Source organism: Dasypus novemcinctus, chromosome 25 (assembly GCF_030445035.2).
Source record: "Dasypus novemcinctus isolate mDasNov1 chromosome 25, mDasNov1.1.hap2, whole genome shotgun sequence".
In the NCBI taxonomy this organism is placed as follows: domain Eukaryota; kingdom Metazoa; phylum Chordata; class Mammalia; order Cingulata; family Dasypodidae; genus Dasypus; species Dasypus novemcinctus.
Genome location: NC_080697.1, coordinates 14,685,393 through 14,710,345, shown reverse-complemented (window position 1 = coordinate 14,710,345; position 24,953 = coordinate 14,685,393). Strand labels below are relative to the sequence as shown.

Here is a 24,953-nt window from a genome sequence, read left to right as displayed (position 1 = left end):
GTATTACACAAGTAGCCCAATAATGAGAATGCTTCTTCCTTCCCTCCTAGGGCTGGGAATTTCCCTTCCCTCCTCTTTCTCTTTAAGTCACTCCCATGCCCACTTCTCTGCTTATCACCTACCTCACAGCCCAAGAACAGGGTCTGTGAAGTTAAGCTGAGAACAGACGCAAGGGATAAATTTGTCCCATTGACCATTCCTCTCAACCAAGTCTCAGCAGCTGCCCACCAGGGCTACGTCTCTGCTAACTTCTTGTTTTTCAGTAACTGGGGGACAGAGTAGGTTCTTAGTAAATATTTACTGAATGAAAATAAAGGTAAAATTAATGAAATTATGAATACATGTCAACAGAAGCCTCCAGGCTTTCTCTGATCCCTGAGCCTCCATCCCTGGCCTGCTTTTCATCTACTCTTACGATCAGATACTAGGGCAGTCTCTGCCTGGTTTTGCAGACTGACCAGGAGGGAAGATAGAGAATGGGCAGAAAAAAATATTTGAAGAATAATGGTCAAGATTTTTCATAATTTGAGGAAAGACAAAAATTTGCAGATTTCAAGATTCTAAATGAACAAAAAGCAGAATAAACATAAAAAAGTCTGTACATTGGCAGAGTCAAATTATGGAAAGACAAAGATAAGGAGAACAGCTTAAAGCAGCAAGAGAAAAGTGACATATTACATATGATAATTTGCTCAACAGACACCACGGAGACCAGAGTGGAATGACATCTTTAAAATGCTGAAATGGGGGGAAAGACCAACTGTCAACCCAGAATTCCATATCTAGGGAAATTAGCATTCAAGAAAGAAGGCAAAATAACAAAATTTCAGATAATAAAACTAAGAGAATTTAAGGCAAACTGACCTACACAACAAGAAGCACCTAAAGGAAGTTCTTCAGGCTGAAGGGAAATAATGCCAGATGGAAACTCAGATCCTCAGAAAAGAATGAAAAGCTCCATAAATGATAAATATCTGGGTAATTCAAAGGACTTCTTTTATTGCCCTTTTTTCTCTTGATTTCTTTATAAATTATTTAATAGCTAAAAACTAAAATTATACACTGCCTTGGAGGGACTTATTACTTAGTAAAGGTATTACGTGTAATATGAGCTCCAAGTTCTCACAGCCTTCCCACTCTATCAGATCATTCATTTACCCTCAGGGATGCTGGGAGTCTGGAAGTGCTTGTGCTATGTATTCTCGATTCTCCCTATCACTGTGGGTTTTGAGGGTAGACTGGGTAGGAATAGGGTGAAAGATGGAATCCTCGAAAACTAACAGAAGAGGGACTGATAGAATATAGATTATATATAGTCGGGGAAGAAGAGCAGTGCAGGGAAAGAAAATAGACTGGACAAAATGTTCCCATGATAAAAGTTAGGTTTCCAGGAATAGGCCTAGGAAACTGTCCTAGATTGTGGCAGAACTAGAGGAAGAGAAAGTAACATACCTACTCCCCTCCTTGACCTTCCAGCCTTCTCACTGTACACTAATCACTAATCTTCTTTAGCCTCGACAGGAATGTCTGTATGTCAGGTCCTCCAGGGATTAGTGGGCTTTTGAGGTGAACAAGGACTGGGTGGGATTTGGGTAATACTAAGAGTGTGAATCACAGATCCAGTTCCAAGTGCTGCTCTATGCAGATAAGGAGAACTGGGATGGTGAATACTCACCTTTGTAAAACAGGATTACTGAGAGACACTAAGGATGATCAAGGGCACTTAGGTGACTGTTTCAAGTGCTGAAATTCTTGGTGCATGTATGGGAGTGCCTGGGAAGTTGGTAAACAATAGGGAGGAGGATAAATAGAGTATGGTGAAATTGGCATCGCAAGCCTCAAAGGAGAGGGAACTTCTGCATGCAAGTGAAAAAACAGTGATCTGGAAGCAGCAAGAGGAGCAAGGAGATTTTCTTTGGCCCTTTCCAAAGTCTGTTTTCCTGCTGTATTCAATTTCTTACCTTGATGAGTAGACTACCATCACCTAGGCCGGCACAGAAGCCTGAGCATTCTTTACTCCTTCTCTTCCCTCATTATTTACATGGAATCACCAAGGGCTTGATATTGCCAAATTCCTTCCTGAAGCTCGAGGTACACAGGGATGGGAGGTGTGTGAGAGAGGGACAGAAAGTCAAGATTCTTGCATTTTGGGTTGTGAGGGAGTAGGATAGGATAGACAAACTGCCCTCAGGGTTCTGAATGGAACTCTGACATTTGGTTGTTTCAGTGTTTGGGATACTGCAGGCTCCCAGTTGGATACACAACCCTGATTTTCATCAGAGGTTGATAGCTTTTGGGCTTATTTTAGGGAAACTTTCCATGTTTTTCATTCTAATAAATATCCCTTTCCACAAATTCCACTTTTGTCCTGCTGAGAATTTGGTACCTCCTTGAGAGTGAAAGAGGACTCAGGGTAAAGTCCAGAATCTAGAAACACAATTATCATTGATCGAATGATGGGAGGGAAATGGAGACCAGCTATTTGCTGATCAGGAATGAAGCACAGGTTTCATCCTAGGGGCCAACTCTAATCTTCAGAGTGGCCCTCTGGAGCACTATGATGAGAAGGATTCTGAGGTTCGGGCTCCAGCATGGGCTCTTGAAGAGGGCACCACAATTGATTGGTTGTATCTGCCACGGGAGCGAGACCATGTGCTCAAGAGTTCTATCCTAACCTGGATGGTTTGTTTACAGATTAGACAGGTTTCCTGGTCCCCAGCAAGTAAGGGATCTCCTGGACTGATATGAAGGAGTCAGGTCTTTCCGTGTCACTGCAATTTAGGGCCTAGTCCTGATTGAAGAATTAGGAAAAACACTGAGTTTGAGAACAGGAAAAGCCTGCTTATCACAAATGTTTGCTAAGTTTCTCACATGAGTTGGTTACACAGCTCAGATAAGTCTGGGTTTGGAGCCATCCCTCTCAAGCCATCTTGCCCTAAAAGGTAAGGAATGAAAGGAAACCATGGGATCAGTTTGAGTTGCACAGATTTCCCTTGTACTGAAGTCATCATGGAGATACAAGTTATGTATACTGAACCAGGGCCCAGCCTACCTCTAAAAGCAAACAAAAATCTTGCATCTTAGGTGCCATTTTGTTATGTCCATAGGAACCACTGACACCTCTCCTCACTCCTTAACCAAGGAGTTCAAGGGGTGCTTGAAGGGGTGCTGTGTTGAGGGCAAGCCCCTTAATATAGGGTGGTGCTAGGGTTGAAGTCTAGTCTTTTGTGAGAACATTGGGGGGTTGTGAAGAGTGAAAAAAGAAATTCTGACTTTGAGCTTCACTGGTTTGTCAGCTACGGATGGGGAAGAATCTTCAGTATCTGCAGGCCTGCAGACATGGGAGTTTGGGGTGAGATCATCTACTTCTCTGTTAGAGTAGAAGAGGGGAGTTGCTCTCCTGCGTGAAAGAGGGCAGGGGAGCCCCTCATTGGCCCTTTGCATGTGGGCGTAATGGAGGAGAGTGTGGAAGGATGAATGGATAGCCCTTGGGTATTTGGAGTCCCTGAGGAGGGGCAGGGAGGCCTGGAACACTTCCCTGAAAAAGGGATCCCATCCCCCACTCCCAGGGACTCTGTGCTCCCAGATCACTGAGGGAACCGTCCCTGCGTGAGAAGGCCCCAGAGGGACCCCTATATGAGGCATCACAGGGCTGTGCCCGACACCTCCTGAGCCTTTCCAGAACCCTGGGGTCTGCTGTGGCAGGAAGCGCACCACCCAACCTCAGCATGTCACCTTGGGGAGGAGGAGTCAGGTGGGTCGTCGCAGCTCCGGGAAGGGCTGCCAGGTCCGGAGCTCCGGGGTCCCCCCTCACCCCCCAGAGGGAAGAGCGGGGCACTCCGGCGCCAGGCCCGCGTGGCCCGGTACCCCGGGACTGTGGGGGCGAGTGCCTGGCTCGGGCCAACTTGGCGCTTGCAGGGGTGGGAGAGTCCGTGCCCGGCGGCGGGCGGGCCCTCAGCTGCCCGGGCCGTCGCCTACCTCCCCGCCCCCCGGCTTCCTGCGGAGGCCGCGGCCGCCATGTTGTCGTGGGGCTGAGGCGGCGCTGGCGGAGCCCGAGCGGCCGTGACAGGCTGCGCAACAGGTTCGCTGGCGGCGGCGGCGACCGAGCAGGGTCTCCCGGCCTCGGCCCCGCGCGGGCTCTGCTGGTGCCGAGGAGCGCGGGGTCGCGCTGTGACGTGCGGGCGGCGCGGCGGGGGCTCCAGGTGGGTGAAGCGGCTCGCTCGGGCGGCCGCGGGGCGCGGGGCAGGTGCGGACGCTGTAGCTCCCGCCGGCCGGGAGGCTCCCGGGGCCGGGCTGGGAGGCGGCTGTGCGCCCCCGACGACGGGCACGGGTCCCGGGGAGCCCGGGCGGCCCCCGAGAAGGCCCCTGGCGGGCTTGGGTGCGGCGGGCGGAAACCTCCGGCCCCGGTTCCTGTCCCTGCGGTGGGGCCAGCGCGAGCGCCGAGGTGGCGGTGGCCGGGCCGCCCCTTCCCTCGCGGCGAAGCCCTGGTCGGTCGCGGCCTCGTCTGGCAGGTGGCGGATGCGGCAAGGGCCCGCAGTGGCGTGGCCCCCTCGCTTTCGGGGTCCGGGCCGAAGAGAGCCTGGTCCCATTTTTAAATTATCACGGAATTGGTTTTCCTTCTGGGTTATGGTTGGTGCAGCAAGTCAGGTGAGCCGCATCCCGGTGCGTCAAAGTGGTCCGAGGCTCGGGAAGACTGGGCGGATGCTCGGCGTCCACGGCTCCCATGAAACCAAAGTTGGGAAGTATTAATATTTGGCTTGGGCGTTTTTGACTTACAGGGTCTACAGGAAGCGCGAAGAGATACAATCTTTTAGGCCAGAGTAAAGTTATGGGTTGTTAAAAAAAAAAAAAAAAAAAAAGACGCCTGCCTGTGCGCAGTGAATGGGTAAACCGAGGCTGAAACCGCAGATGGCGCTACGTGGGGTAGAAAGGTGCAGTATTTGAATTTATTATTCACAGGCCCTTTTGTTAAATGATTGTCGACTACAAATATGCTTCGTTTGAAGCTTGTATTAATTACAAATTAAGAATCGGTTCGATAGAGCCAACCGCGTTATGATAGGAGTTGAGGTCAGCACAAAAATTACTAAATGCTCTGATTTGTTACACTTGCTTACCCAGAAATGGGCATGGTGGAACTTGAAATTTTGTGTTGTTTTAGTAAGTTTAATTTAGGTAGCATAGACTGTGAAGGTTAAGCTTCTTAAGCCTTTCAAGAAAAGTAATTGCCTCCCTACCTGTACTGCTTTGCCTTATCTTTAATCAGTGATAAAATCTAAAAGCAGCCTACAAACATCACATAAAACCTTTGCCCAAATTAATGATGTCCTTCAAGTTTTAAAAATACTGGCAATTATGACTTGCTCGCCTTTAGGTTTCTTTGACTGTGCCCACGATTCCCTTGTAATTAAAAAAGTAAAGTAGAAGTCGTTTTTAAATGCCTAATTTAGAAACACATAGTATTTCATGTTTTTGAAAGACTCAGAAAAAGGGTGTGCATTGCTTTTTGTTTTAATGTAATGGTAATAAGCAGCTGAAAATCTTGCATTTTTCCCCCTTTTAATGCGTGTAGTTGTTCCCTTTATTTGCCTTAATAATGAAGGTGGTGGAATAGGCTGAGAAAATTTGACCCATTCTGAATAATTGAGCACATGGTATCATTGTTACTTTCACATATCTAAAATCTTGATGTCTCCTGAATATGAGGAAATGTATTTGGCATGTTGTAAGGATTGGATTTATAGTTTAAAAATTCTTTGTGTTTTCATAAATATAGGATAGTATAAGGAACCTGTATATACTCATCACCTAATTTTCAGCAGTTTTCAAGACTCTTATCCATGCTACTTTTTCTTTCTTTCCTACTTTTATTTATGTTTTAGTCATTTCACCCTAGATACTTAGTATCTCTCTCTCTAAAAAAGTGGAATATTTCTTACATAACCTCAAGGATTTTTAGTTTTAGTGTATTTTAATATATTGAATGTCACAAATTTCCATCTTTCTGTAGCATTTATTGTCATGTTTATCATTTACTGAGCACTTACTACAGGCTAGACCCCATGCAAAGTCCATAATTATTTAATGCTTATAGAGACCTCATGCGTAGTTACTGTCCTCCGCATTGAATAGATAAGGGAAATGAGGTGCCAGGAGGTTAATTGACTGTTCTAGCTCTCTCACCAAGTAAGTGCAGGAGCCAGGTTTCAAACCTGGGTCCTTCTAACTTCAGGGCTGGTACTCTTGTCAGGTACATTCATCTCTGTTCAGAATTTTTTAAAAAGTTATATTGGCAGTCAATAAATATTTGTTGAGTGAATGAAAGTACATATTAATTGATAAGTACCTAGGATTTTTATATACAATATCGAGTAGCCAAACAATTATATTAAGCTCCAGAAATGAATCAGAATAAATTTGCATTAATAAATGTGATATATCTATTACCATCTAATAGTGATCATGCCTGTTGTGTGTGTGTGTTTTGATCTTTTCAGTATGTTATTTATGGAAAAATTTGTGGAAAAACTGATTTTGAAGAAAAGCTATTAAAAAAGGCACACTTTTGTGTATGTGTGCTAAAAGGCAGGATTCCAAGTGTGATGTGGAAAAATAAAGTTTAGAATGAATTCTGTAAATGCATCAGAAATGCTGTATTTGTTTTCCCTTGAATTCACTTTTGACTGTGTGCTTCCCTGTAAATGCAGAGCACAGACTAATGTTAGAGTCCCATTGGGTAAATTGTGTTTCCATCTCCTTGAGAAGGAGAAACTTAACTGGTCTTAAGGGCAGAGAGGAAGTGGGGGAAGAGGGGAGGAAACTGAGCAGAAACAGGACAATGCATAGATCAAGAGACATGTAGTTTCACAACTCTGAGAGAGAAGCATTTTTCATTTGCAGAGTATACTGCATTATTTTGAGAGATTTATTTCAAAAGTAATTTCACAGCTACATCAGAACACTGAATGATTTAGTCATGTACTTGTGGACTCATTGCAAAGTTGCCAGTTTATCAGCAGTGGTTATGGGAGACATTTAGGGCTCTCTTAACAGCTGGTAGACATTTAACTGGTTTTATTAAAGCAGCTGTCTTATGTTTTCTAGACATTTTCTTCACTAATGCATAGTCATTTTAGAAAAAAGTTTTAATAAAAATTTCATATATTTTTCATCATATCTTTGAATCCAGGTACCTGAAAGTGTAGATGCTCAAAGTTAGAGCTCCTGTTCCCAGTTTTAACGCTAAATAGCTGTATGACCTTGAGTAAGTTACTTTAATTCTCTGAGCTTCTGTTAATGCATCTGTAAAATGGAGATAATAATAATACCCTTCTCATAGTGTTGGTGAATGTAATAAAAAATGATTAGCACAGTGACTATACTTAGTATAAGTGCCCAGTGTTACCTGTTGTTATTATTCAAACCTGCTTCAGTTAGAAACTTTAAACTAGCTTAGTCCCTCACTCCCCCCGCCCTTTTTTTGACCTTGTTTTTACCCTGTGTCTGGAAAAGAGTTCCCCTATTTTGCTCTTAATTTTAAAAAAATCTTACCATCAAAATAATCAGTATAAAATGTTTGGAAAATCTTATTCCAAATACAGAATCTGCCTTTTCAGTTCTCTTAATTTGGGCGGGGGGAAGGGGGAATCCAAAGGAAGAAAACATTCTGTATGCAAAAGAAACTGCTACTTTGGATTATCACTTCACAGTCTTTGAATAAATAATTGCCACTTTTTTTGTGTGAGGAGTACTTGCGTAATGAGTGGTTGCTACTGGGAGAGAATGGTCAGCCTAGTCAAAACTGCAGAGGTCCAGCTAAGTAGACCGGCTGTTAATAAGTGAGGCTTTATCATCTCTTTTTTGCTTGCACATTGGCATAAGTATTGGCCTAAGGATGTTGATAACTCCACTCACTACCCTTCCATCCCTCCTTCCCAGGTCTCCCACCTCAGTAACCAGACTTTGTGTCAATTGCATGAGTCTACTTATTTTCACTATTTATGTAATGCTTGGTGACTTTACTTTTTAGTGAACATGAAATATACTTTTTAGTCAAAGCAAGGGAGAACCTCAAAAATTAATGAAATTTGCTGAGACCATACTGACTAGGAATGCAGGGATAGCATTCCTTCTTTAACCTTGTTTATTAAAGTTCTGAGAACCCAAGTTAAGACTTAAGTCGTAATTTCCATTTACCTTCTCCTCGGCTAAAATTTTAGTGCTTATAAATTTCCTTTGCCTTGCTGCAGAGACAGCCTATATTGGAAGGCTTTCCCTGTCCCCACTTTAACCCTTCTGGTATCCAATGATTCTGACTTGGAGTTTTTGCCTCCTCCTTCCAGCATCCTGGTTCTACATCCAGGGTCCCGAGAATTTACTTATAATTCAGAATTATTATTAAGAAATGAAAGACTGGGGAGGGATTACTGTGTATATGTAATGAGGAAATGATAGTCTTCATGTAAAGTAAGAAACTTAGTACTATTTCAGGCCACTGTGTTTAACATAAATTTTTATCATTTTAGTATTATTTCATTAGCACCTAGCAGTTCTCTGATTATTTCTGTTTTCTAGTCACCAAAGCCAAGAAAAAAATCCTCAGGCACAAAATAATGAGCCCAGAGCAGAGTTCTTGCAAATAGCTTGGAAAAGTCTCCTTAATTTATATGCTTTTTCTTTACCTTTTCTTTTACCTAAGTCCTGTATTGTGTTTCTTTTAAAATTCTGGACATTGCACCCCAGACCTCCTACATGGGAAGCAGGAGCTCAACTACTGACCCAGAGCTGTTCCTCAATGAGAGTTGTTTTTTGTTTGATTGTTTTGTTTTGTTTTTAGGAAGTACTGGAATGGAACATGAGACCTGGTACATGGCAAGCAAGTGCTCAACCACTTGAGCTACATCTGTATCCCTCTACTGATATTTTATTTATACCATTTTTTTGTTGTAATGTATGTTCACTGTAGAAAATTCTAACTTCTAGATGACTTGGATTTTAGTTTGAGCTCAGCCTTTATTAGCTTTGTGAGTTTAACAATCTCACCAATCCTCAGTTTTCTCTTGAAAGTAGAGATTTCTTAATAGTATTTATCCATGGTGATGTTATGAGGTTAAAGAGATAATGTATGTACAGCATGACCACCTCATAAATTCTCAGTAAATGTAATAATAATAATCAGGCCTGTTTCTTGGTTAGATTAGCTAGGGCTGCTGCTCTGGGCTTTCCTTGAGAATGGGGCCAGGTAAGGAACACTGTCCTAAACGTAAATGAAAACAGACTTGGAAGTTTCCTATTCTGGGAATAGTAAGTTATTTAGAATAATTCCGAGACTTATTAACCTTGTTTCTGGGAAAACATGAAGAAATAAATCTTCCTTCACCCCAGAATACCTTTTCTAGTGTTTGGAATATTTTAATCTTCCTCCTTCTAGATTCTATATCTCTTATCCTAAAAACAAACAAACCAGGTTTAAATTTGTCTTCTGACTTCCCTATTTTTCTTTTGTAATGGGGAAGTTGGAAGGTCCTGCTGTAATTTTAGTGAGATTCTGAAATGCCCAGGGAAGTTTGGTAAACTGGCAGGGCAGGCCCACTGGGAAGCTGGCTGAAGTGTAAGGAGCCTCAGGGGAGAGAGCAAACCTTGAAGCTTTCCTCTTTGGAGACTGTTGGTTCCATTTGGAATGTTCCTTGGCTGTTAGTTACTACGTTCTTTAAATATGTTAACCCTGTTGATCTGATCACAACTCCATTTCCTTTCTCTCACAGTTTAATTAAAAATCTGACTTCTGCTTTTCTAGCTTTGATAAGAGACATTCTTCTCCTAATTTGTTTTATTTTGAAGTATATTGACTGCTGGTCTTGGAAAAGAATGAGTGAGTACTTCATCTATTAAAGATATAATTTCTTTGTTATTTAATGGAAATTTTTCCCAAATCCTTTTCCCCTTTATTTTTCATTATGAACTGTTGATTTTTTTCATTATGAAAATAATACATACTGATTTGTAATATAGAAAAAAAAGTAGGGGATAAGTTAATTCTAAGTCCACCAACCAGCAACAAGCAGATTTTGGTATCACCCACCCACTGTTATCTTTTCTTTTTCTTTGTTTTTACAAATATATTGTACATGTTTTACAATATAACATCATAGTTTGGAACATGGGTTTTGCTCTCTGGGATTTTAGTTCCAGCTCAGTCTTTTATTAGCTTTGTGAGTGTAACAATCTCACCAAGCCTCAGTTTCCTCTTCTTTAAAGTAGACATTTCTTAATAGTACTTATCCATGGGGATGTTATGAGGGTAAAGAGATAAAGTATGTACAACATGACCGCTTCATAAATTCTCAGTAAATGTAACAATGATAATCAGGCCTATCTCTTGGTTAGATTACCTAGAGTTGCTGATCTGAGCTTTTCTTGTGGGGGGAGCAAGTAAGGAACACTGTACTTTTCTTCTCTTTTCTAAAATAACTTTAATTCAATTTCGAAGTTTGTTTTTAACGTTCCCAAATAGCCTATGGAGATATTTAAAATGGGGCCTCTTTTAAAGTGTGACTGTTCTTGCACCTCTTACCCTCTGGGATGGCCCTGATGACGATATTAATGAGAAGACAAAACTGTGCATGTAAAGACCTGTAGTGTAAGTTTGGAACTTAGTAAGAATTCAGTGATTGCTTTGGCCGTTATTATTACGTTTATAACGATAAGTATACATCTTATAACATCATAAATTACGAATTATAAGAACAGAAGCAGTTCCTTTGTTATTTATATAGTTTAGCTGAACTTGATTTTTTTAAAACAGTTTTTTGAGATATAATTTACATACCATATTAATTTGACTTTAAATGTCAGTATAGGGTGGCTCAAGCAGTTAAGTGCTTGCTTCCCACATGGGAGGTCCTGGGTTTGGTTTCCGGTGCCTCCTAAAAAAAAAACAACATTCAGAACAAAACAAAACAACTAACTCAGGGGAGCCAATGTGGCTCAGTGGTTGAGTGCTGGCTTCCCACATATGAGGCCTTGGGTTCAATTCCCAGGCCCTGGTCCCTCAAAAAAAAAAAAAGCAGTATAGTACTTTGTTCAGTGTATCACCCATTGTTGGATATTTCATATTATTTCTAACTTTTCTATAATAACTAATGTTGCAGTAAATATCTTAATAAATAAGACACTTTCCACATTTACTATTATTTTCATACTACAGATTCCCAGAAGTGAAATTATTGACTTATATAATATGAACATTCTTAGGATTCATGAAAGTATATTTTCAAATTGCCTTCTGAAGAGTTTTATCAGTTTGGCACTGCCATTGCCTCTCACTGAATGTACCTATTCTCAGCTCTGCTAGTTGTGGTATTAGTCAAGAGTTTTAAGTTTTTCATTATTATTTTTTTAATGTAAATCTTAGCAGCAGAAACAGAACAGAATTTTTCATTTGCATTTTCTTTATTGTTAGTAATGTTAACATTTATTAGCCAGTCTTATTTCCTCTTCAGGAAATTGTATGATTTTTGAGGTCTTAGCATTTTCATTATAGACTTTAAGAATTTTCTGTATGTTAAAAATATTAACTGTCATATTGTTGTGATTTTCCCCCATTTGTTTACCTTTCATAGAGTTTTAGTTATTTATATAGATGAATCTGTTCATTCTTTCCTTTGTGTTTTCTTCTCTGACTTCAAAACTTAGGAAGTTATCTTTGTTTCAGTGAGGTGATATTTTTCTGAAGCATCTTTCTGAATTTTTCTCTTTCTAGTTTTTATTCAAGTCGGGTAAATAGATTTGCCTTAATATTTAGTGCTGGTATGACTTAGGTGAGACTAGGCCAAATAGCCGGTCTCTGCTCTTGCCCCTCCCCCAATACAGCTCTGCAAGCTAAGTCACAAACTATACCTAAGTGGTTTTTTTTCTTCCTTCCTTAGTGAGAGTGATTATAGTCTTCAGAGTTGTTGACTAATTCTTTTAAAATTAGTTAATTTAAATCTTTAATATAATTTAAGTACTAACTTCTTAAGTATTAGTTTACCATTCCTGTTCTTTTATGCTGCCTTGGCTTATTGGCCAATTCTTTTTAGGATAAACTTAAACATTTACAAAAATCCAAGCTTAAATTTAGTGTTTATTTATTTATTTATTTAGTGTTTAAACATCTTAATCTGAAAATGCTAAATTCTGGAACTGGAACTAAGAACTAAGTTTGTATAGAGAAATTATCTTGTTTGAAGCTTTAAAATGTCAACGTACTATCTATATCTGGGACCCCAAGCTGCTAGGTAGAAATAATAACCCTTTACTTAAACATTGATTAAATGAGAAAAACATGTACTTTTTATTAGTAATTGGTACAACTGTAGTTTGTTTCGCTGAAATCAAGTTGATTGATGATTGTAGTTGAATTTAGTGTTGAAATAATAGTACTAATAGCCATCATTTACAAGTACCTTCCATGTGCCAGGTGCTTTCAGACATTATTTCTAGGCCTTAAAGCAACCCTACACTTAGATACAGTTATCCTTATGTATAGGGTAGGAAATCGAAGCTCAAAGAGGTTATGTCATGCCTAAATCCACAAAGTTAAACCACACTAGGATTCAAACTCAAATTGGTTGATCTGTTTTCAAAGTTCAAGTTCCAGTCTACTAGACTATTTGTCCTCATTGCAATTGAAAGAATGCTCATTTCTCAGCTTTACTGAGATATAATTCACATACCATACAATTCATTCTTTTATTATTTTCAGTTGATTGGTTTTAGTATATTCACAGAGTTTTGCAGCCATCACCTCTTAGAACATTTTCATCACCCCCAAAACATTATACCCATTAGCAATCATCCTCCATTTCCCCCTAAATCCTTCCCACCTCAAACCCCTCCAACCCCCACCCAAGACAATTACTAATGTACTTTCTTTCTCTATGGATTTGCCTATTCTGAATCTTTTATATGAATGAAATTCTATAATATTTGGCTTTTTGTGTCTGGCTTTTTTCACTTATCATAGTGTTTTCAGGGTTCATCCACATTATAGCATACTAGTACCTCATTTCTTTTTATGACCAAATAATTTTCCATTGTATGGATATACCACATTTTATTTATCCATTCATCTGTTGATGGACATTTGGGTTGTTTCCACTCTTTGGCTATTATTAATAATGATTCTGTGAGCATTTGTTTACAAGTTTTTGGGTGGACCTACATTTTCATTTCCTAGGGGTGGAATTGCTGGGTTGTATGGTAACCCTGTTTAACATTTTGAGGTTATATTGTTTTACTTTCCCACCAGCAGTATATGAAGGTTCTAGTTTAGGAGATTAGATTTTATGTTATTGGTGAGCCATTACTCAGAATCACAGGAAAAATAGTTGAAAATTACTAGATTAGATTGCTGCTTCCTCAGTATGTCCAAGACACATTCTAGGTCATGGGGCTTTTCCTGCGGATGACAAACCAAAAATGCAAGTAATTTCTTAAATTCTCAGGACTGTTGTTATTCCATCCCATAGTCTTTGACTTGTATGCATTAGTATGGACTATTTACTAATAATCTAAGAGTTATCAAGGATTACTGAAATTTAATCTTTCTACACTAAAATTAGCGAATTTCTGGAGTTTATTGAGGTCTCTGATTTTCTTCTCAGAAATCCGTTAGCTACACAATGCTTTGGTGGCATTAAAAAAATTTCTACAATGCATACCACACTCAGGGAATGTTTTCAGTGCATCACTGGTGGTGTTGAGTTGGTCGTGGTTTCTAATTGCTGCCCATTTTGAATTAACGTAATTGTAGAATTAATGTTAGATTTTATGTTTGTTGACCATTTTGCTCTTGTGTGATTAGTTAAATTGCTGTAATTCTGGAAAGTGGGAGGAGGTGGGTAGGTGGATCTTTTGCCCCACTTAGGTGGGCCACGGTTAGAACAGTTTGAAATTGAATGGATTTCATAATTGGAAAGATTCTTTCCCATGCTAATATTTTATAATTTTTTAAAAATGGGGATTAGTTATGTTATAATTAAGGGTCTTAACTCTGGAATCCAGAAATCCCCTGGAAAGTCCACAGGTTGGTTTTGGTAGAATTCTGAAACTATTGAAATTCTCTTCTAGATTTTGTGCATTGGTATCTGAAGAAACACAGGTTTTATCAGATTTTTATTTAAGAAGTCTGTGAATCCCAAAATTTAAAAATTCACATTAGTGGAGAGGATTTGTAAATTTGTGTTTTGATATATTTTGGGGGAGTGAGACCTTGCTTTGATATTGCTGCTTTAGTGATAGATATTGCTGCTTTAGTGATAGATATTTTCTGGATACGCTATTGGTTTGTTTGACCAATTCTGTGTTAGAATGTCAGAACTTGGAGTTTGTTTTTAAAGTCCTTATTCCATATTTATTATTTTATGTTTGCTTTCTCAGATGATTGGGATGTCATCTTTAAGAACATTATTTTTGCTGCAATGATAGTATGCTTTACTTGTAGTTGGTCATTTTTTAAAAACTTCAAATTGGCCTGATAGAAAAGGAAAACAGATGAATGCTTTTTTATCCATTGATTACTAGCTTGCTTCTCTCTGCTCTTTTATTCTGAGTGATTAGATTTCCATTGGAAGCTGCCAATCACAGATGAAGCTTCTCATGCAGGCCCTGTTGGGGTGTGGCATCAGCTTGAATGCCAGACCCTTTGCATCTCTGTAGGGTAAGCATGGGATCCCACTTTTCCCCTGTAGTTTTTAGAACCGGCTGTAGCATGGCTGGCTATGGGAAGAGATTGGTCATTTCAGTTAAATGCCTTTTGTGGAATAGACTTCTTCTTTGATATTATCTATACTAGACAAAAAAATAGACAAGGTCAAGTCTCTGGGTGGTATTAGTCTCTGGGTTGAAGGCTGGCATTCCTGGTTTTTGAAAAACAAGTTCCAAATTTTCCATAGACTTCTCTGTATTACTAAGATCATAAGATTCAATTCATCTGTTTTTAATTGTTTGACATTTTGGTGTATGTGGTTCACATGTGATTTAAAAAAAAAACTCTTGGAAAATAGGAAAGAGGAAAAAAATCTACCTCCAGTATTTCCACTGGAATCAGCTACTTTTAGCATATTGGTGTATTTCTATCAGATCATATTATTTTTAGATTTTTATGTATTTGTAATCATAGTGTAAACTAAACTTTTGTCACTGATTACACTGCAAGAAGATTTTTTTCTGTGTTTCATAATCTTCATATCCATACATTTTAGTGGCTGTGTTATTTTAGCTAGTAGATAGACTATGATTTATTAACCACGCTCCTGTCTTTGGATATTTAGGTTGTTTCCAGTTTTTTACTATTATAAATAAAACTGTGCTGAACATTGTTATTCAGCAGTGTATATTGACATTTACTCTCTTAAACACTATTGAATGCCAAAGTTACAAAGATAAGGTCCTTCCCCTTAAGAGGGTCTTTATGGAAATAAATGCCCATTTTCCTGCTTATAGCTCTTTCCATATTATTAGTGTTTATTCATAGTTAATATTTAAAACTGGAATTACTATGTCAAAGCAGTGAAACGCACAGGAAAATTAAAACGTTTATTTTTATATAGTGAAATCATCTAATCCTTGGTACATATGCAGATATAATTTTGAATATTTGCATTCACATTCTAACATTTTATATTGCCTTTTAAAATTTATCATTTTATCGCAGACATTTCCTATGTATTGTAGCTTTGAAATGATCATTTGTAATAGCTGCAAATATTCTGAGGGACTATTACTATTTTCTTGTCCCTTTCTCTATTGTATGAATTAACTTTTTAGAAAAGATTTATTTATTTTATTATTTATTTATTTATTTATCCCCCCCCTCCCCGCCTGTGGCTTGCTTGCTGTCTGCTCTCTGTCCATTTGCTGCACGTTCTTCTGTGTCTGCTTGTCTCCCTTTTATTGCGTCATCTTGCTGTGCCAGCTCTCCCCGGGTGTGGGCCAACTTGTCTTCACAAGGAGGCCCCGGGACGTGAACCCAGCGCCTCCCATATGGTAGACAGGAGCTATATTTATATACTGTATTTATATATAATTTATATACTATATTTAGATATAGTATATAAAAGATATATACTATACCTTTTATATTTATATTTATAAATATATACTAAATATTTTATAGTATATATACTATATCTTTATATTAGTATGGCACATTTGTTACAATTAATGAGTGTGTATTCGCATGTTATCAACTAAAGTCCATGCTTTATTCAGATTTTCTTAGTTTTAACCTAATGTTCTTTTTTCTCTTTAGTGTCATGTTTTCTAGGCTTCTCTTGGCTGTAATAATTTCTCAGATGTTCCATGCTTTTGATGACCTTAACAGTTTTAATTTAGAAACATGAAGACTTTCAAACTCCATGAATTTATAAATTGAGTTTGTGATGATGATACTGTAGAGCAGCAGAGTCATCTGTCTTCTTAGATTCTGCTGCCAATCCTGCTTTAAAGTTTCCAGTGACTGCCTACATCTGTTGAAACAAGGCTAAATTCTTTAGTGTAAGTCCCTTGTCCACTTGGCCTTGGTGTACCTTCCCAGAGTTATATTTTAATCTCTTCTTAACTCCCTCCTTCCTATGTCCTGTTCTCTTCAGTTTAAACTCCAGCCACTTGCGATTACTCACCATTTCTTGAATAAACGCTGGTCTCCAAAGGGGAGAGAGAATTAGAATTAGAAACAAAGCCTTAGGGGCAGAATTACTTAAGTTTGTTCAGGAGCTATCCTAAGTTTAAACTGGTTGGAATGGAGAGTTTAAAATAGAAAATAGTGGAAAGTATGATTACATAGAATCTACTTCAGCACTAAGTCAAGAGAAAATGTATTTTAATTATTTTTAAAATTCAGGCCCACGTTAAGTAAAACCCAGTTATAAGTACAAAATTTTTTTTTAAAGATTCTGTTTTTAAATAAGAGTGTCTGAGTTAAAAGGGGGTTACTCAAGAAACTTTCACCAACATCTAACAGTAGGTTTTTGAGCCCCTATTCACTTCGTCCAGGAAATTTTGTGAAGTCACTCTGATTCTATTTTCATCTTTATACTTAACATTTGCACTTTATGTTATGAAATATTTCAGACATTCAGAAAAAATATAAAGGGTAATATAATCAATCTCTGGGTTGCCATCAACCAGCTTAAGACATAAATGATTACCAATTTAATTTAAGTCACATCGGTTCATAACTCGTCAGCTCTCCTGTGCTCCATTCCTGGGCATCATTGTGCTCTGCCATCTCAACCCCGCCCTGTGGCTCCCTGCCCTGCCCCTGTCTCTGTTTCATTATTTCCTTAGGATAGTCTTCTGGACGTTGAATATTTGGTCAAAAGGGTGTGGGCATTAAAAAATGTTTATCTATTGAACAAGTAGTACACAAAGCAGCAAAAATATTCTAATGGAATGAAAAGATCTATATTGAAAAATAAATCTTTTTCTTACTCAGTTGACATCCTGCTTTCCTCCCAGGACGTTGTTACAGTTTTTGTCTGTGTATTTTTCCAGAGAGAGTCTGTGGCATACAAGTGTATACACATGTGTGTATATATATCTCCTGTGCCTTTTTTTAGTGGTGGCATATCATGTGCACTAATCTGTACTTTCCCTTTATCATTTATTAATATCTTGAATGTTCCTTATCAGTGCACATAGACCTCTGTTAGTCTTTTCAGTGGGTACAAGATATTCCATTATATGGTTGACTAAAACCTTTTAAAATTTTTAAGTTTTTATTGTGGTAACATATATATAACACACAATTTTCCATCTTAACCATTTTTACCTGTATAATTCAGTGGCATTAATTCCTTTCACAGTATTTGTGCTATCATTACCAGAACTTTTTCATCACTCTAAACAGAACTTTGTAACAGTTCAAGCAATAACAGTCCTTCTCTCTGCCCTGGATATCTCTAATCTACTTTGTCTTTATGGATTTGCCTATTCTAGATATTTCATATAAGTAGAGTCACACAGTATCTTTCCTTTTGTTTATGGCATATTTTACTTTGCATAATGTTTTCAAGGCTCATCCATGTTGTAACTTACCAGAACGTCTTTCTTTTTTATAGCTGAATAATACTCTGTTGTATGTATATACCACATTTTGTTTATCCATTTATCATTTGGATACTTAGGTTGCTTCCACCTTTTGGCTATTGTGAATAATGGTATTATGAGTATTGGTGTACAAATACCTGTTCGAGTCTCTGTTTTCACTAGTTATATATCTAGAGGTACTGTCAGGTTAAGTGGTAATTGTATGTTTAACTTTTTGAGGTACCATCACACTGTTTTGAGGAATGCACTATTTTACATTCCCACCAACCAGTGTATAAAAGTCCTTATTTCACCACATTCTTGCCAATACTTATTTTGTTTTCTTTTTTTTAATAATAACCATCTTAGTGGGTGTGATACATAACTTTCTAAACCAGCCTTTGTTGATGAACATGCGAGTTTACAGTCTTTGTTATTCCATGCATGCTGCATTATATATTTATTTTTGTACATGTGTAGGTAATATGGACATTATTATATCTGAGGTTTCTGAAAGGCAAGGTCTGCTTTTTGGAACAGATGAATGACCCTCTTGGGTAGGTGTGCTGTAAGCTAGAGCATCCTGTAGTTCTTTTCATGAAACTTTCTGTCATAAGGTTCTTGGGTACAGGAGATTTTTGTTTCTCTCCCCTACATTCTTATAGGTTCCCTACTTCTTTTCTCTGTTTTCATTTTTCTTCCTTTGTTTCATTAGCATCATCTGTTATGTGACAATATATTTTCATTCTTTCACAGGTTTTGCTGCTTTGATAGAGACTGTTTTTAATTTTTAAAAAAGGTTCATCCATTTTTCCTTTCTTTCTCTTCACCTTTGAGATTTGTTTGACCTAAATTTTAGTTTTTTTAAATATTTTCTTTATTTTTACATTTTAATTTTAAAACTGTTTTAGTTTTGTTTTTGTTTTAAATTGCCTTTATTCCTAGTTTCCTAGTTTTTAATATTTAAATTTTATTGGCTGATTTTAGCTATTTGAATTTTGTGCATCTGATTTCAACATTTTAAACTGTAAATTTCATTGACTCCAGCATTATTTTAATTCTTACCGAAATTTTTTCTCTCACTGGCTTTTAATTCATTTATTTAATTTTTTTTCTATTTTTATAGGGTCCTTGAAAGATCAACTCTATAAAATCTGAAAAGTAAATCATATAAGTACTAAAAGAAAATATAGATTATTTTTATAACTGTGGTATGAGACCAGCCTTTCTTAGTGTGATAGGATACGCAGTAGCATAAAGATTTTGATTAATCTATTATGTATTGCTATGAAAAGATGTTCATGATATACTGAATAATAAAGCATTTAACAGAATATTATGCATAGTATAATTTTATTTTCTTTAAAAAATAACATGTTTGTTTATATATGCATAAGAGATTAGAAAAGTTACATACCAAACTGTTAATTGTGGTAGTATCTATTGTGAATCTTCAGTTGTTACCCCTTCTTTCCTATTTTCTGTTCAATAAATTGTTGTGTTTGAGATTTTTTTTGGAGCATGTCTTTTGTGTTTTGTTTTGTTTTTTTTTTTAGGTACTAGGGCCTGGGATTGAACCTAGGACCTTGTATGTGGAAGCAGTGCTCAACCACTGAACCATATCAGCTATCCTGAGTTGGTTTTTTCATTTGTTTACTTGTTTGTTTGTTTTAACCGAACCCAGGACCTCCCATGTGGGAAGCAGGAGGCTCAATTGCTTGTGCTGTTTGTTCCCCTGTATATTGTTTTATAATTTACATTTGTTATGGGGAGGAAAACTTGGTTTGTTATGGGTAGGAAAGCGCTGTTGGTGGAGAATTGCTTAAAAGAAATGCAGTATATCTATTATGCATATAGGTACTTCAGCATTTTTTTCTGAATTAAGTCAGAGTTAAAGGATTGTGCATCAGAATCTCAGCTTATCAGCCTTTTGTCATACTGTTCCAATTGAACTGTAGTTTGCTATTAGGTTGTCAGCCTTTATTGAGAGACTTTATAAATGAAGCCCAATGAAGGCTGTTATCTGTTGTAATTTTACCTTCTTACCTACTGATTCCACTTCTAGGCATTTATCTTTGGAAACACTGTTTTTGTACAGAGACCTGTATTTGTGTGCATGTACTTGTGTGTACATAATGAGAAGAATGTTTATCCAGCATTATTTGTTGGAGAAAAAAGTTGGTAATGTGAAAAAGTAGATTGCAGAACAATGAAGTATGATTTCATTTTTATAAAAATAGCATTTGCTGGTATATGGATGGAAAAAAATATCCAGAACATATTAAAAAAACTGTTAACAATAGTATTAGATTTTTTTTTTTTTAGGAGGTACTGGAGTTTAAACCTGGGACCTCATAAATGTGAAATAGGTGCTAAACCACTGAGCTGTATCCACTTTCCTTTTTTTTTTTCTTGTAGAGAAGTTGTGAATTTATGAACCAGTCATGCATAATGTGCAGAATTCCTATACATCACCGCTCCGCCAACATCTTACTTTGTCGTGGAACATTTGTTACAGATTATTAAAGAACATCATCACACTATTACCATTAACTGTGGTCCATAGCATACATTTGGTATATTTTTTTCATACACCTCCATTATTAACACTATGTATTAGTATTGTACATTTGTTATAGTTCATGAAAGAACACTCTCATATTAATACTGTTAACCATAGTCCATCTTCTACTACATGGTTCACTGTGTTGTACAGTCATATGACTTGTACAATCTCCCCAAAGTGTATACTTAGTGGCTCTCACTTAATCATAAAGTTCTACAGTCATCACCTCAGTAAACCATTGAGTGTTTTCCTTAGTCCAGAAGAAGAAAAATCCCATATCTCTCTATTATTTAACCCTTTAATACATTAAATCCCAATGTATTATTGACGTTGGAAGAGTACGTTCTTTGGCATTGATGCAAGAATATTACAATAGTGCTGTTAACTATAGTCCATAAGTTACATTAATTGTATTTTCCCCATGCTAGTGTTTAGTAGTTTTTTTTTTTTTTTTTTTGGTAAATGTTCATGTACATTTTGACATCAACAAGAATTATCACGGAAATAATGTTGGAGAAGGGACAGTGAACCTGGTACTAAAGCCTTAAAGGAACCACTGGTCATCAGAGAGGACAAGGAAGGAGTGCTGGTGCTCAAGTCAGATGCGTGAAAGTTAAAGCTGTTTTTCTTTTTAAACACTTATTATGAAAAGCATCAAACATAAGCAAAAGTTGAAAGAATAGTACAATGATTACTTACGTATTCACTATCTAGATACAGCAGTTTTAAGCATTTTACCATGTTGACTCCATCCATCTATCTTTTCTGTTTTCTTGACCGTTTGAAAATAAGTTGAGTATGTAAGCATGCACTTCTAAAAATGACAAGTTCCTATACAATCATAGTATAACACCTAAGAAAATTAACAATAATTCTCTAATAACTAATATTTACTCTGAAATCTCCTGTGCTGAAAATTAACAGTGATTCTCTAATATCTAAAATCTACTCTGAAATCTCCTGTGCTGAATGTTACTGTGAGCATTTTGTATTCAGCTTTCCCGTCTTCATCTTACCATTCATATTCTCATTTTCTTTTTGCCCTCATTTAGCCATCTGTTTTTCAATTTAATGAAATGCTTTTATATATTTTTAGGGCCTTAATTCCTTATATAATAAGACAAGCTGTGAATAAATATGTTTCCAAATTTCTTCCCAGAAAGGTATTAATTTAGCATTCCTATCAGCTAGGTATTAATTATAGCACTTATTTTTGCCTCTAACAGGTTCTTTGCATTATTAGTTCTTCGTTATTTCATGTGAATACATCATCTCTTTTCCTAGATCATGCTATTCACCTTTTGTACATACCTTTGCCTAGAATGTTTGCCTCCATATTCATTCATTTAACAAATATTTTGATGTGTAGAGCCTAAGGTAATTTGAACCCAAACTCAAATGCACACATGTCTGGTTGATTCATAGGAATTGATTTGCTTGTTAACTTCTCTTTATCAACTTGAAGAGGAGAAAAATTTCTGCTTAAGCATTTGAGGGGTTTGGGAAAACAGCCCTGCACTTCAGACTGTTGTCTGAGTCTGCAGGAGAGAAAGAAAGGTTGCAGAGAAAAGCTGTACTTCTCAACTCCTTTTTTCTGCTTCCAAATTTAGTGTTTTTGTTCATCCTTTCTTCCTTTCTTGTCTTCTCTTTCCAGAGCCAGAAGTGTCTGTTCCAGGTTCTAACTTTATGCTCTACTTCCACCTTTCCTGGACCCTAATTTAACTGTAGGTCACTTCATCTCCCCTTCCCTTTTGGAAATTAAATCTCTCTCTTTTTCTCTAAAAACAGTTTTCTTCTCCCATCTAAAAAGTCAAGGCTTTATTTTGACCTTGCCTCTCCTTCCTAAGACCTCTTATCTCTCCTCCCACCCTTTCTTACCCTTGGCTTAACTAACACACTTCTTGAGTCATCTATACGTCACCTCCCTTTTACTTCCTGCTCTACTTCAGTTTGGCTTGTCTGTGTCATTGTACTGGAACAATACTCAGGTCAGGTTGCCAAACCTAATGGCTTAGTGTTGACTTCTGGGACATTTAATAATGACCATCTCCTTCTTATAGCTCTTTTATTAACTCTATATCTTTACTTCTCTTGTTTCTTGACTACTGTTTCAGACTCTTCTTTTTATTTTCTTTCATGGTTCTTCCTCTGCTCTTAAAAGACAAAGTTCTTTTTCTGCATAATACCATTCATCGAACAATTTGTTGCCCTCCCACCCCTGAAATATGACTTCTAAATGCTTACTTTCTCAGAGCTTCTGTCTTGGTTACATTCACCCAAGATGGAAACTCATCTGTGATGAACTTTTATCATCTCCTACAAATTTATTTGATCAGATAATACGTCTGGTTCTACTCTGAAATGCCTCTTCTCCACTGCCCAAGTTCAAGCTCTGGATTATCCCACTCTACAATTAGTGTCCCTGCCTCAAGACCCTTTCAAATCCAGCTCAATTACTACACTGTTGTTAGAATTTTAAAATACTGGATCTCCATGACTTGCACAGTGAAGACCAAAATCAGTCATTGACATAACTTTGTTCTTTAAATTGTGACTTTGGCAAGTTACTTCATCTCTTTGGTTCTTATTTAACTGTTTATCAAATGAAAGGGAGGAAATTTGGTGTGTCGTTAACTCATTTTGAAAAAAAAATTAGGTAAGATCTGATGTAGAAACTCCCATCTGTAAAACAAAACCTCAAAGCTGCTGTCATTGAAGTTGGTATCCCCTCCTAACCCTTCATTTCTTCTTCCTACCCCACCTCTGTTGTACCTCCTGAAACTTCCAGACCTCTAGATAACAGTTTGAAAAGTACTGGATTTTTAAAGGTTTCTTTTAGCTCTTAAGATTAAGTATATTTTTTGTAATCACATTGCTCTTAAATAACCCTGTCTTTGAATAGGAGTGGTTCTGTTGAATAGGTACTGGTTGTTACACTTTCCTTCTTCTTCTTTTTTTTTTTTTTTGTACTTTCCTCCTTTTAAACAATCCTTCTTTTACTTTCAGAAACTTTTCCTTTCTTTATAACAGTGCCTATCCGTCCACCAATCCAATGCCTTTCATTAGGGCTCAAGTGGCATCTACTCACTTTGCCACTAACCTCATGCTAGGTAGTTCTTACATAAATGTTAAGTTCTTTGTGATACGTACTATTCTCTGATTTACCCCCAAATAGTGTAAGTTCTAGTATATGGGTTCTCACAGCATTCTTCAAATCCTTTTACTAGTGTCTATCCGTGTTTGATGAATAAATGAGTGGATGAATTAAGGTTTGAATGGATAGATGGGAAGCAGATTGTGAGGATTATTTATACTCTAGAGATATCATTTTACTGGAGAAACTATAAACAAGTAGGTAGTTTTGCTCTGGTTGGTCTCGTGTAGAGCTGACCTTGATCTCCTTGGGAACCAGATGAGGCAGAACATTTTTTTCCCAACTAATCAGCAAGTACATTTTGAGAGTTGACTGTATGTACCTAGCACAGGCTGGGAGCAGAGGAGGCACTGGAAAATTTTATAAATTATACCTTCAGGAACTTATCAGCCAAATTTATTTATTTATTTATTTAAACCAATATTTAACCAACATGATTCAAGGTATAATTGAAAAACTCAAGCCTTCTTCCCCATCCCCATGATAAAACCTTCAGAATTCAGTGAGACACAAATCTTTACCTTAAAGTATATTTAAAACTACCATATTACAGAAAGGACTGTTTTGCAGGGGACAATTTGCTTTAATATTCACAGCTTTAATGCCTTCGGTGTTTCAGGAAAGTGGCTTAGAGCCCGTTCTGCTTTCTTCCCACTTTCATTTTCGTACATTGTAATCTCTCTCTTCTTCCCTCCCTTTCTTACACACTCTCTCTCTTTTGGTATCTCAATCATATTATTAATATGTCCAATTCATTTGTAGAAGTATTTACTCTGGGTGATTTGGATTAGGCACTAGTTATACAGAGGTAAATAAAAAATGCTCTTTGTGCAAGACATGTGAAACAGGGAAATAGGTAGAAAAAATAATTGAAATACAGTGTAGTAATGAAGTGATAGGGACATACCTAGACAATCATGACTAACTACCTGGGAGATAGTCATTCAAAGAAGGGATGACGTTTGAGTTGGGAATTGAACAATGAGAAGAAAGGATAGTGGCTGTGGTGGAGGGAACAGCTGATACAAAGAAATAATGGAATGAAAAGAAACACAACTGTTTCAAGAGAAGGTTGCTGTATTTAGGAGCTGAATGTGTTAAAATAGATTGGCTCCATCTTTCATGCCAAGAAGTTTGGACTTTAACTTGTAATAATTGGGG

General features: G+C 37.4%; 1 protein-coding gene across 4 annotated transcripts in view; it reads left to right on the top strand.

The window, feature by feature from the left end:
- The first annotated feature begins 3,318 nt into the window (after positions 1-3,318).
- ITSN2 (intersectin 2) overlaps positions 3,319-24,953 on the top strand; it is a 164,855-nt gene continuing 143,220 nt past the window's right edge. The window contains exon 1 of one of the 4 annotated variants that reach the window (XM_058287691.1): positions 3,319-3,754. The gene's annotated coding sequence lies outside the window, so the exon portion shown is untranslated. Of the gene's footprint in view, positions 4,203-4,629; positions 4,932-24,953 lie in introns of those variants that run through there. The other 3 variants (XM_012530381.3, XM_058287690.1, XM_058287689.2) reach the window with 3 other exon arrangements.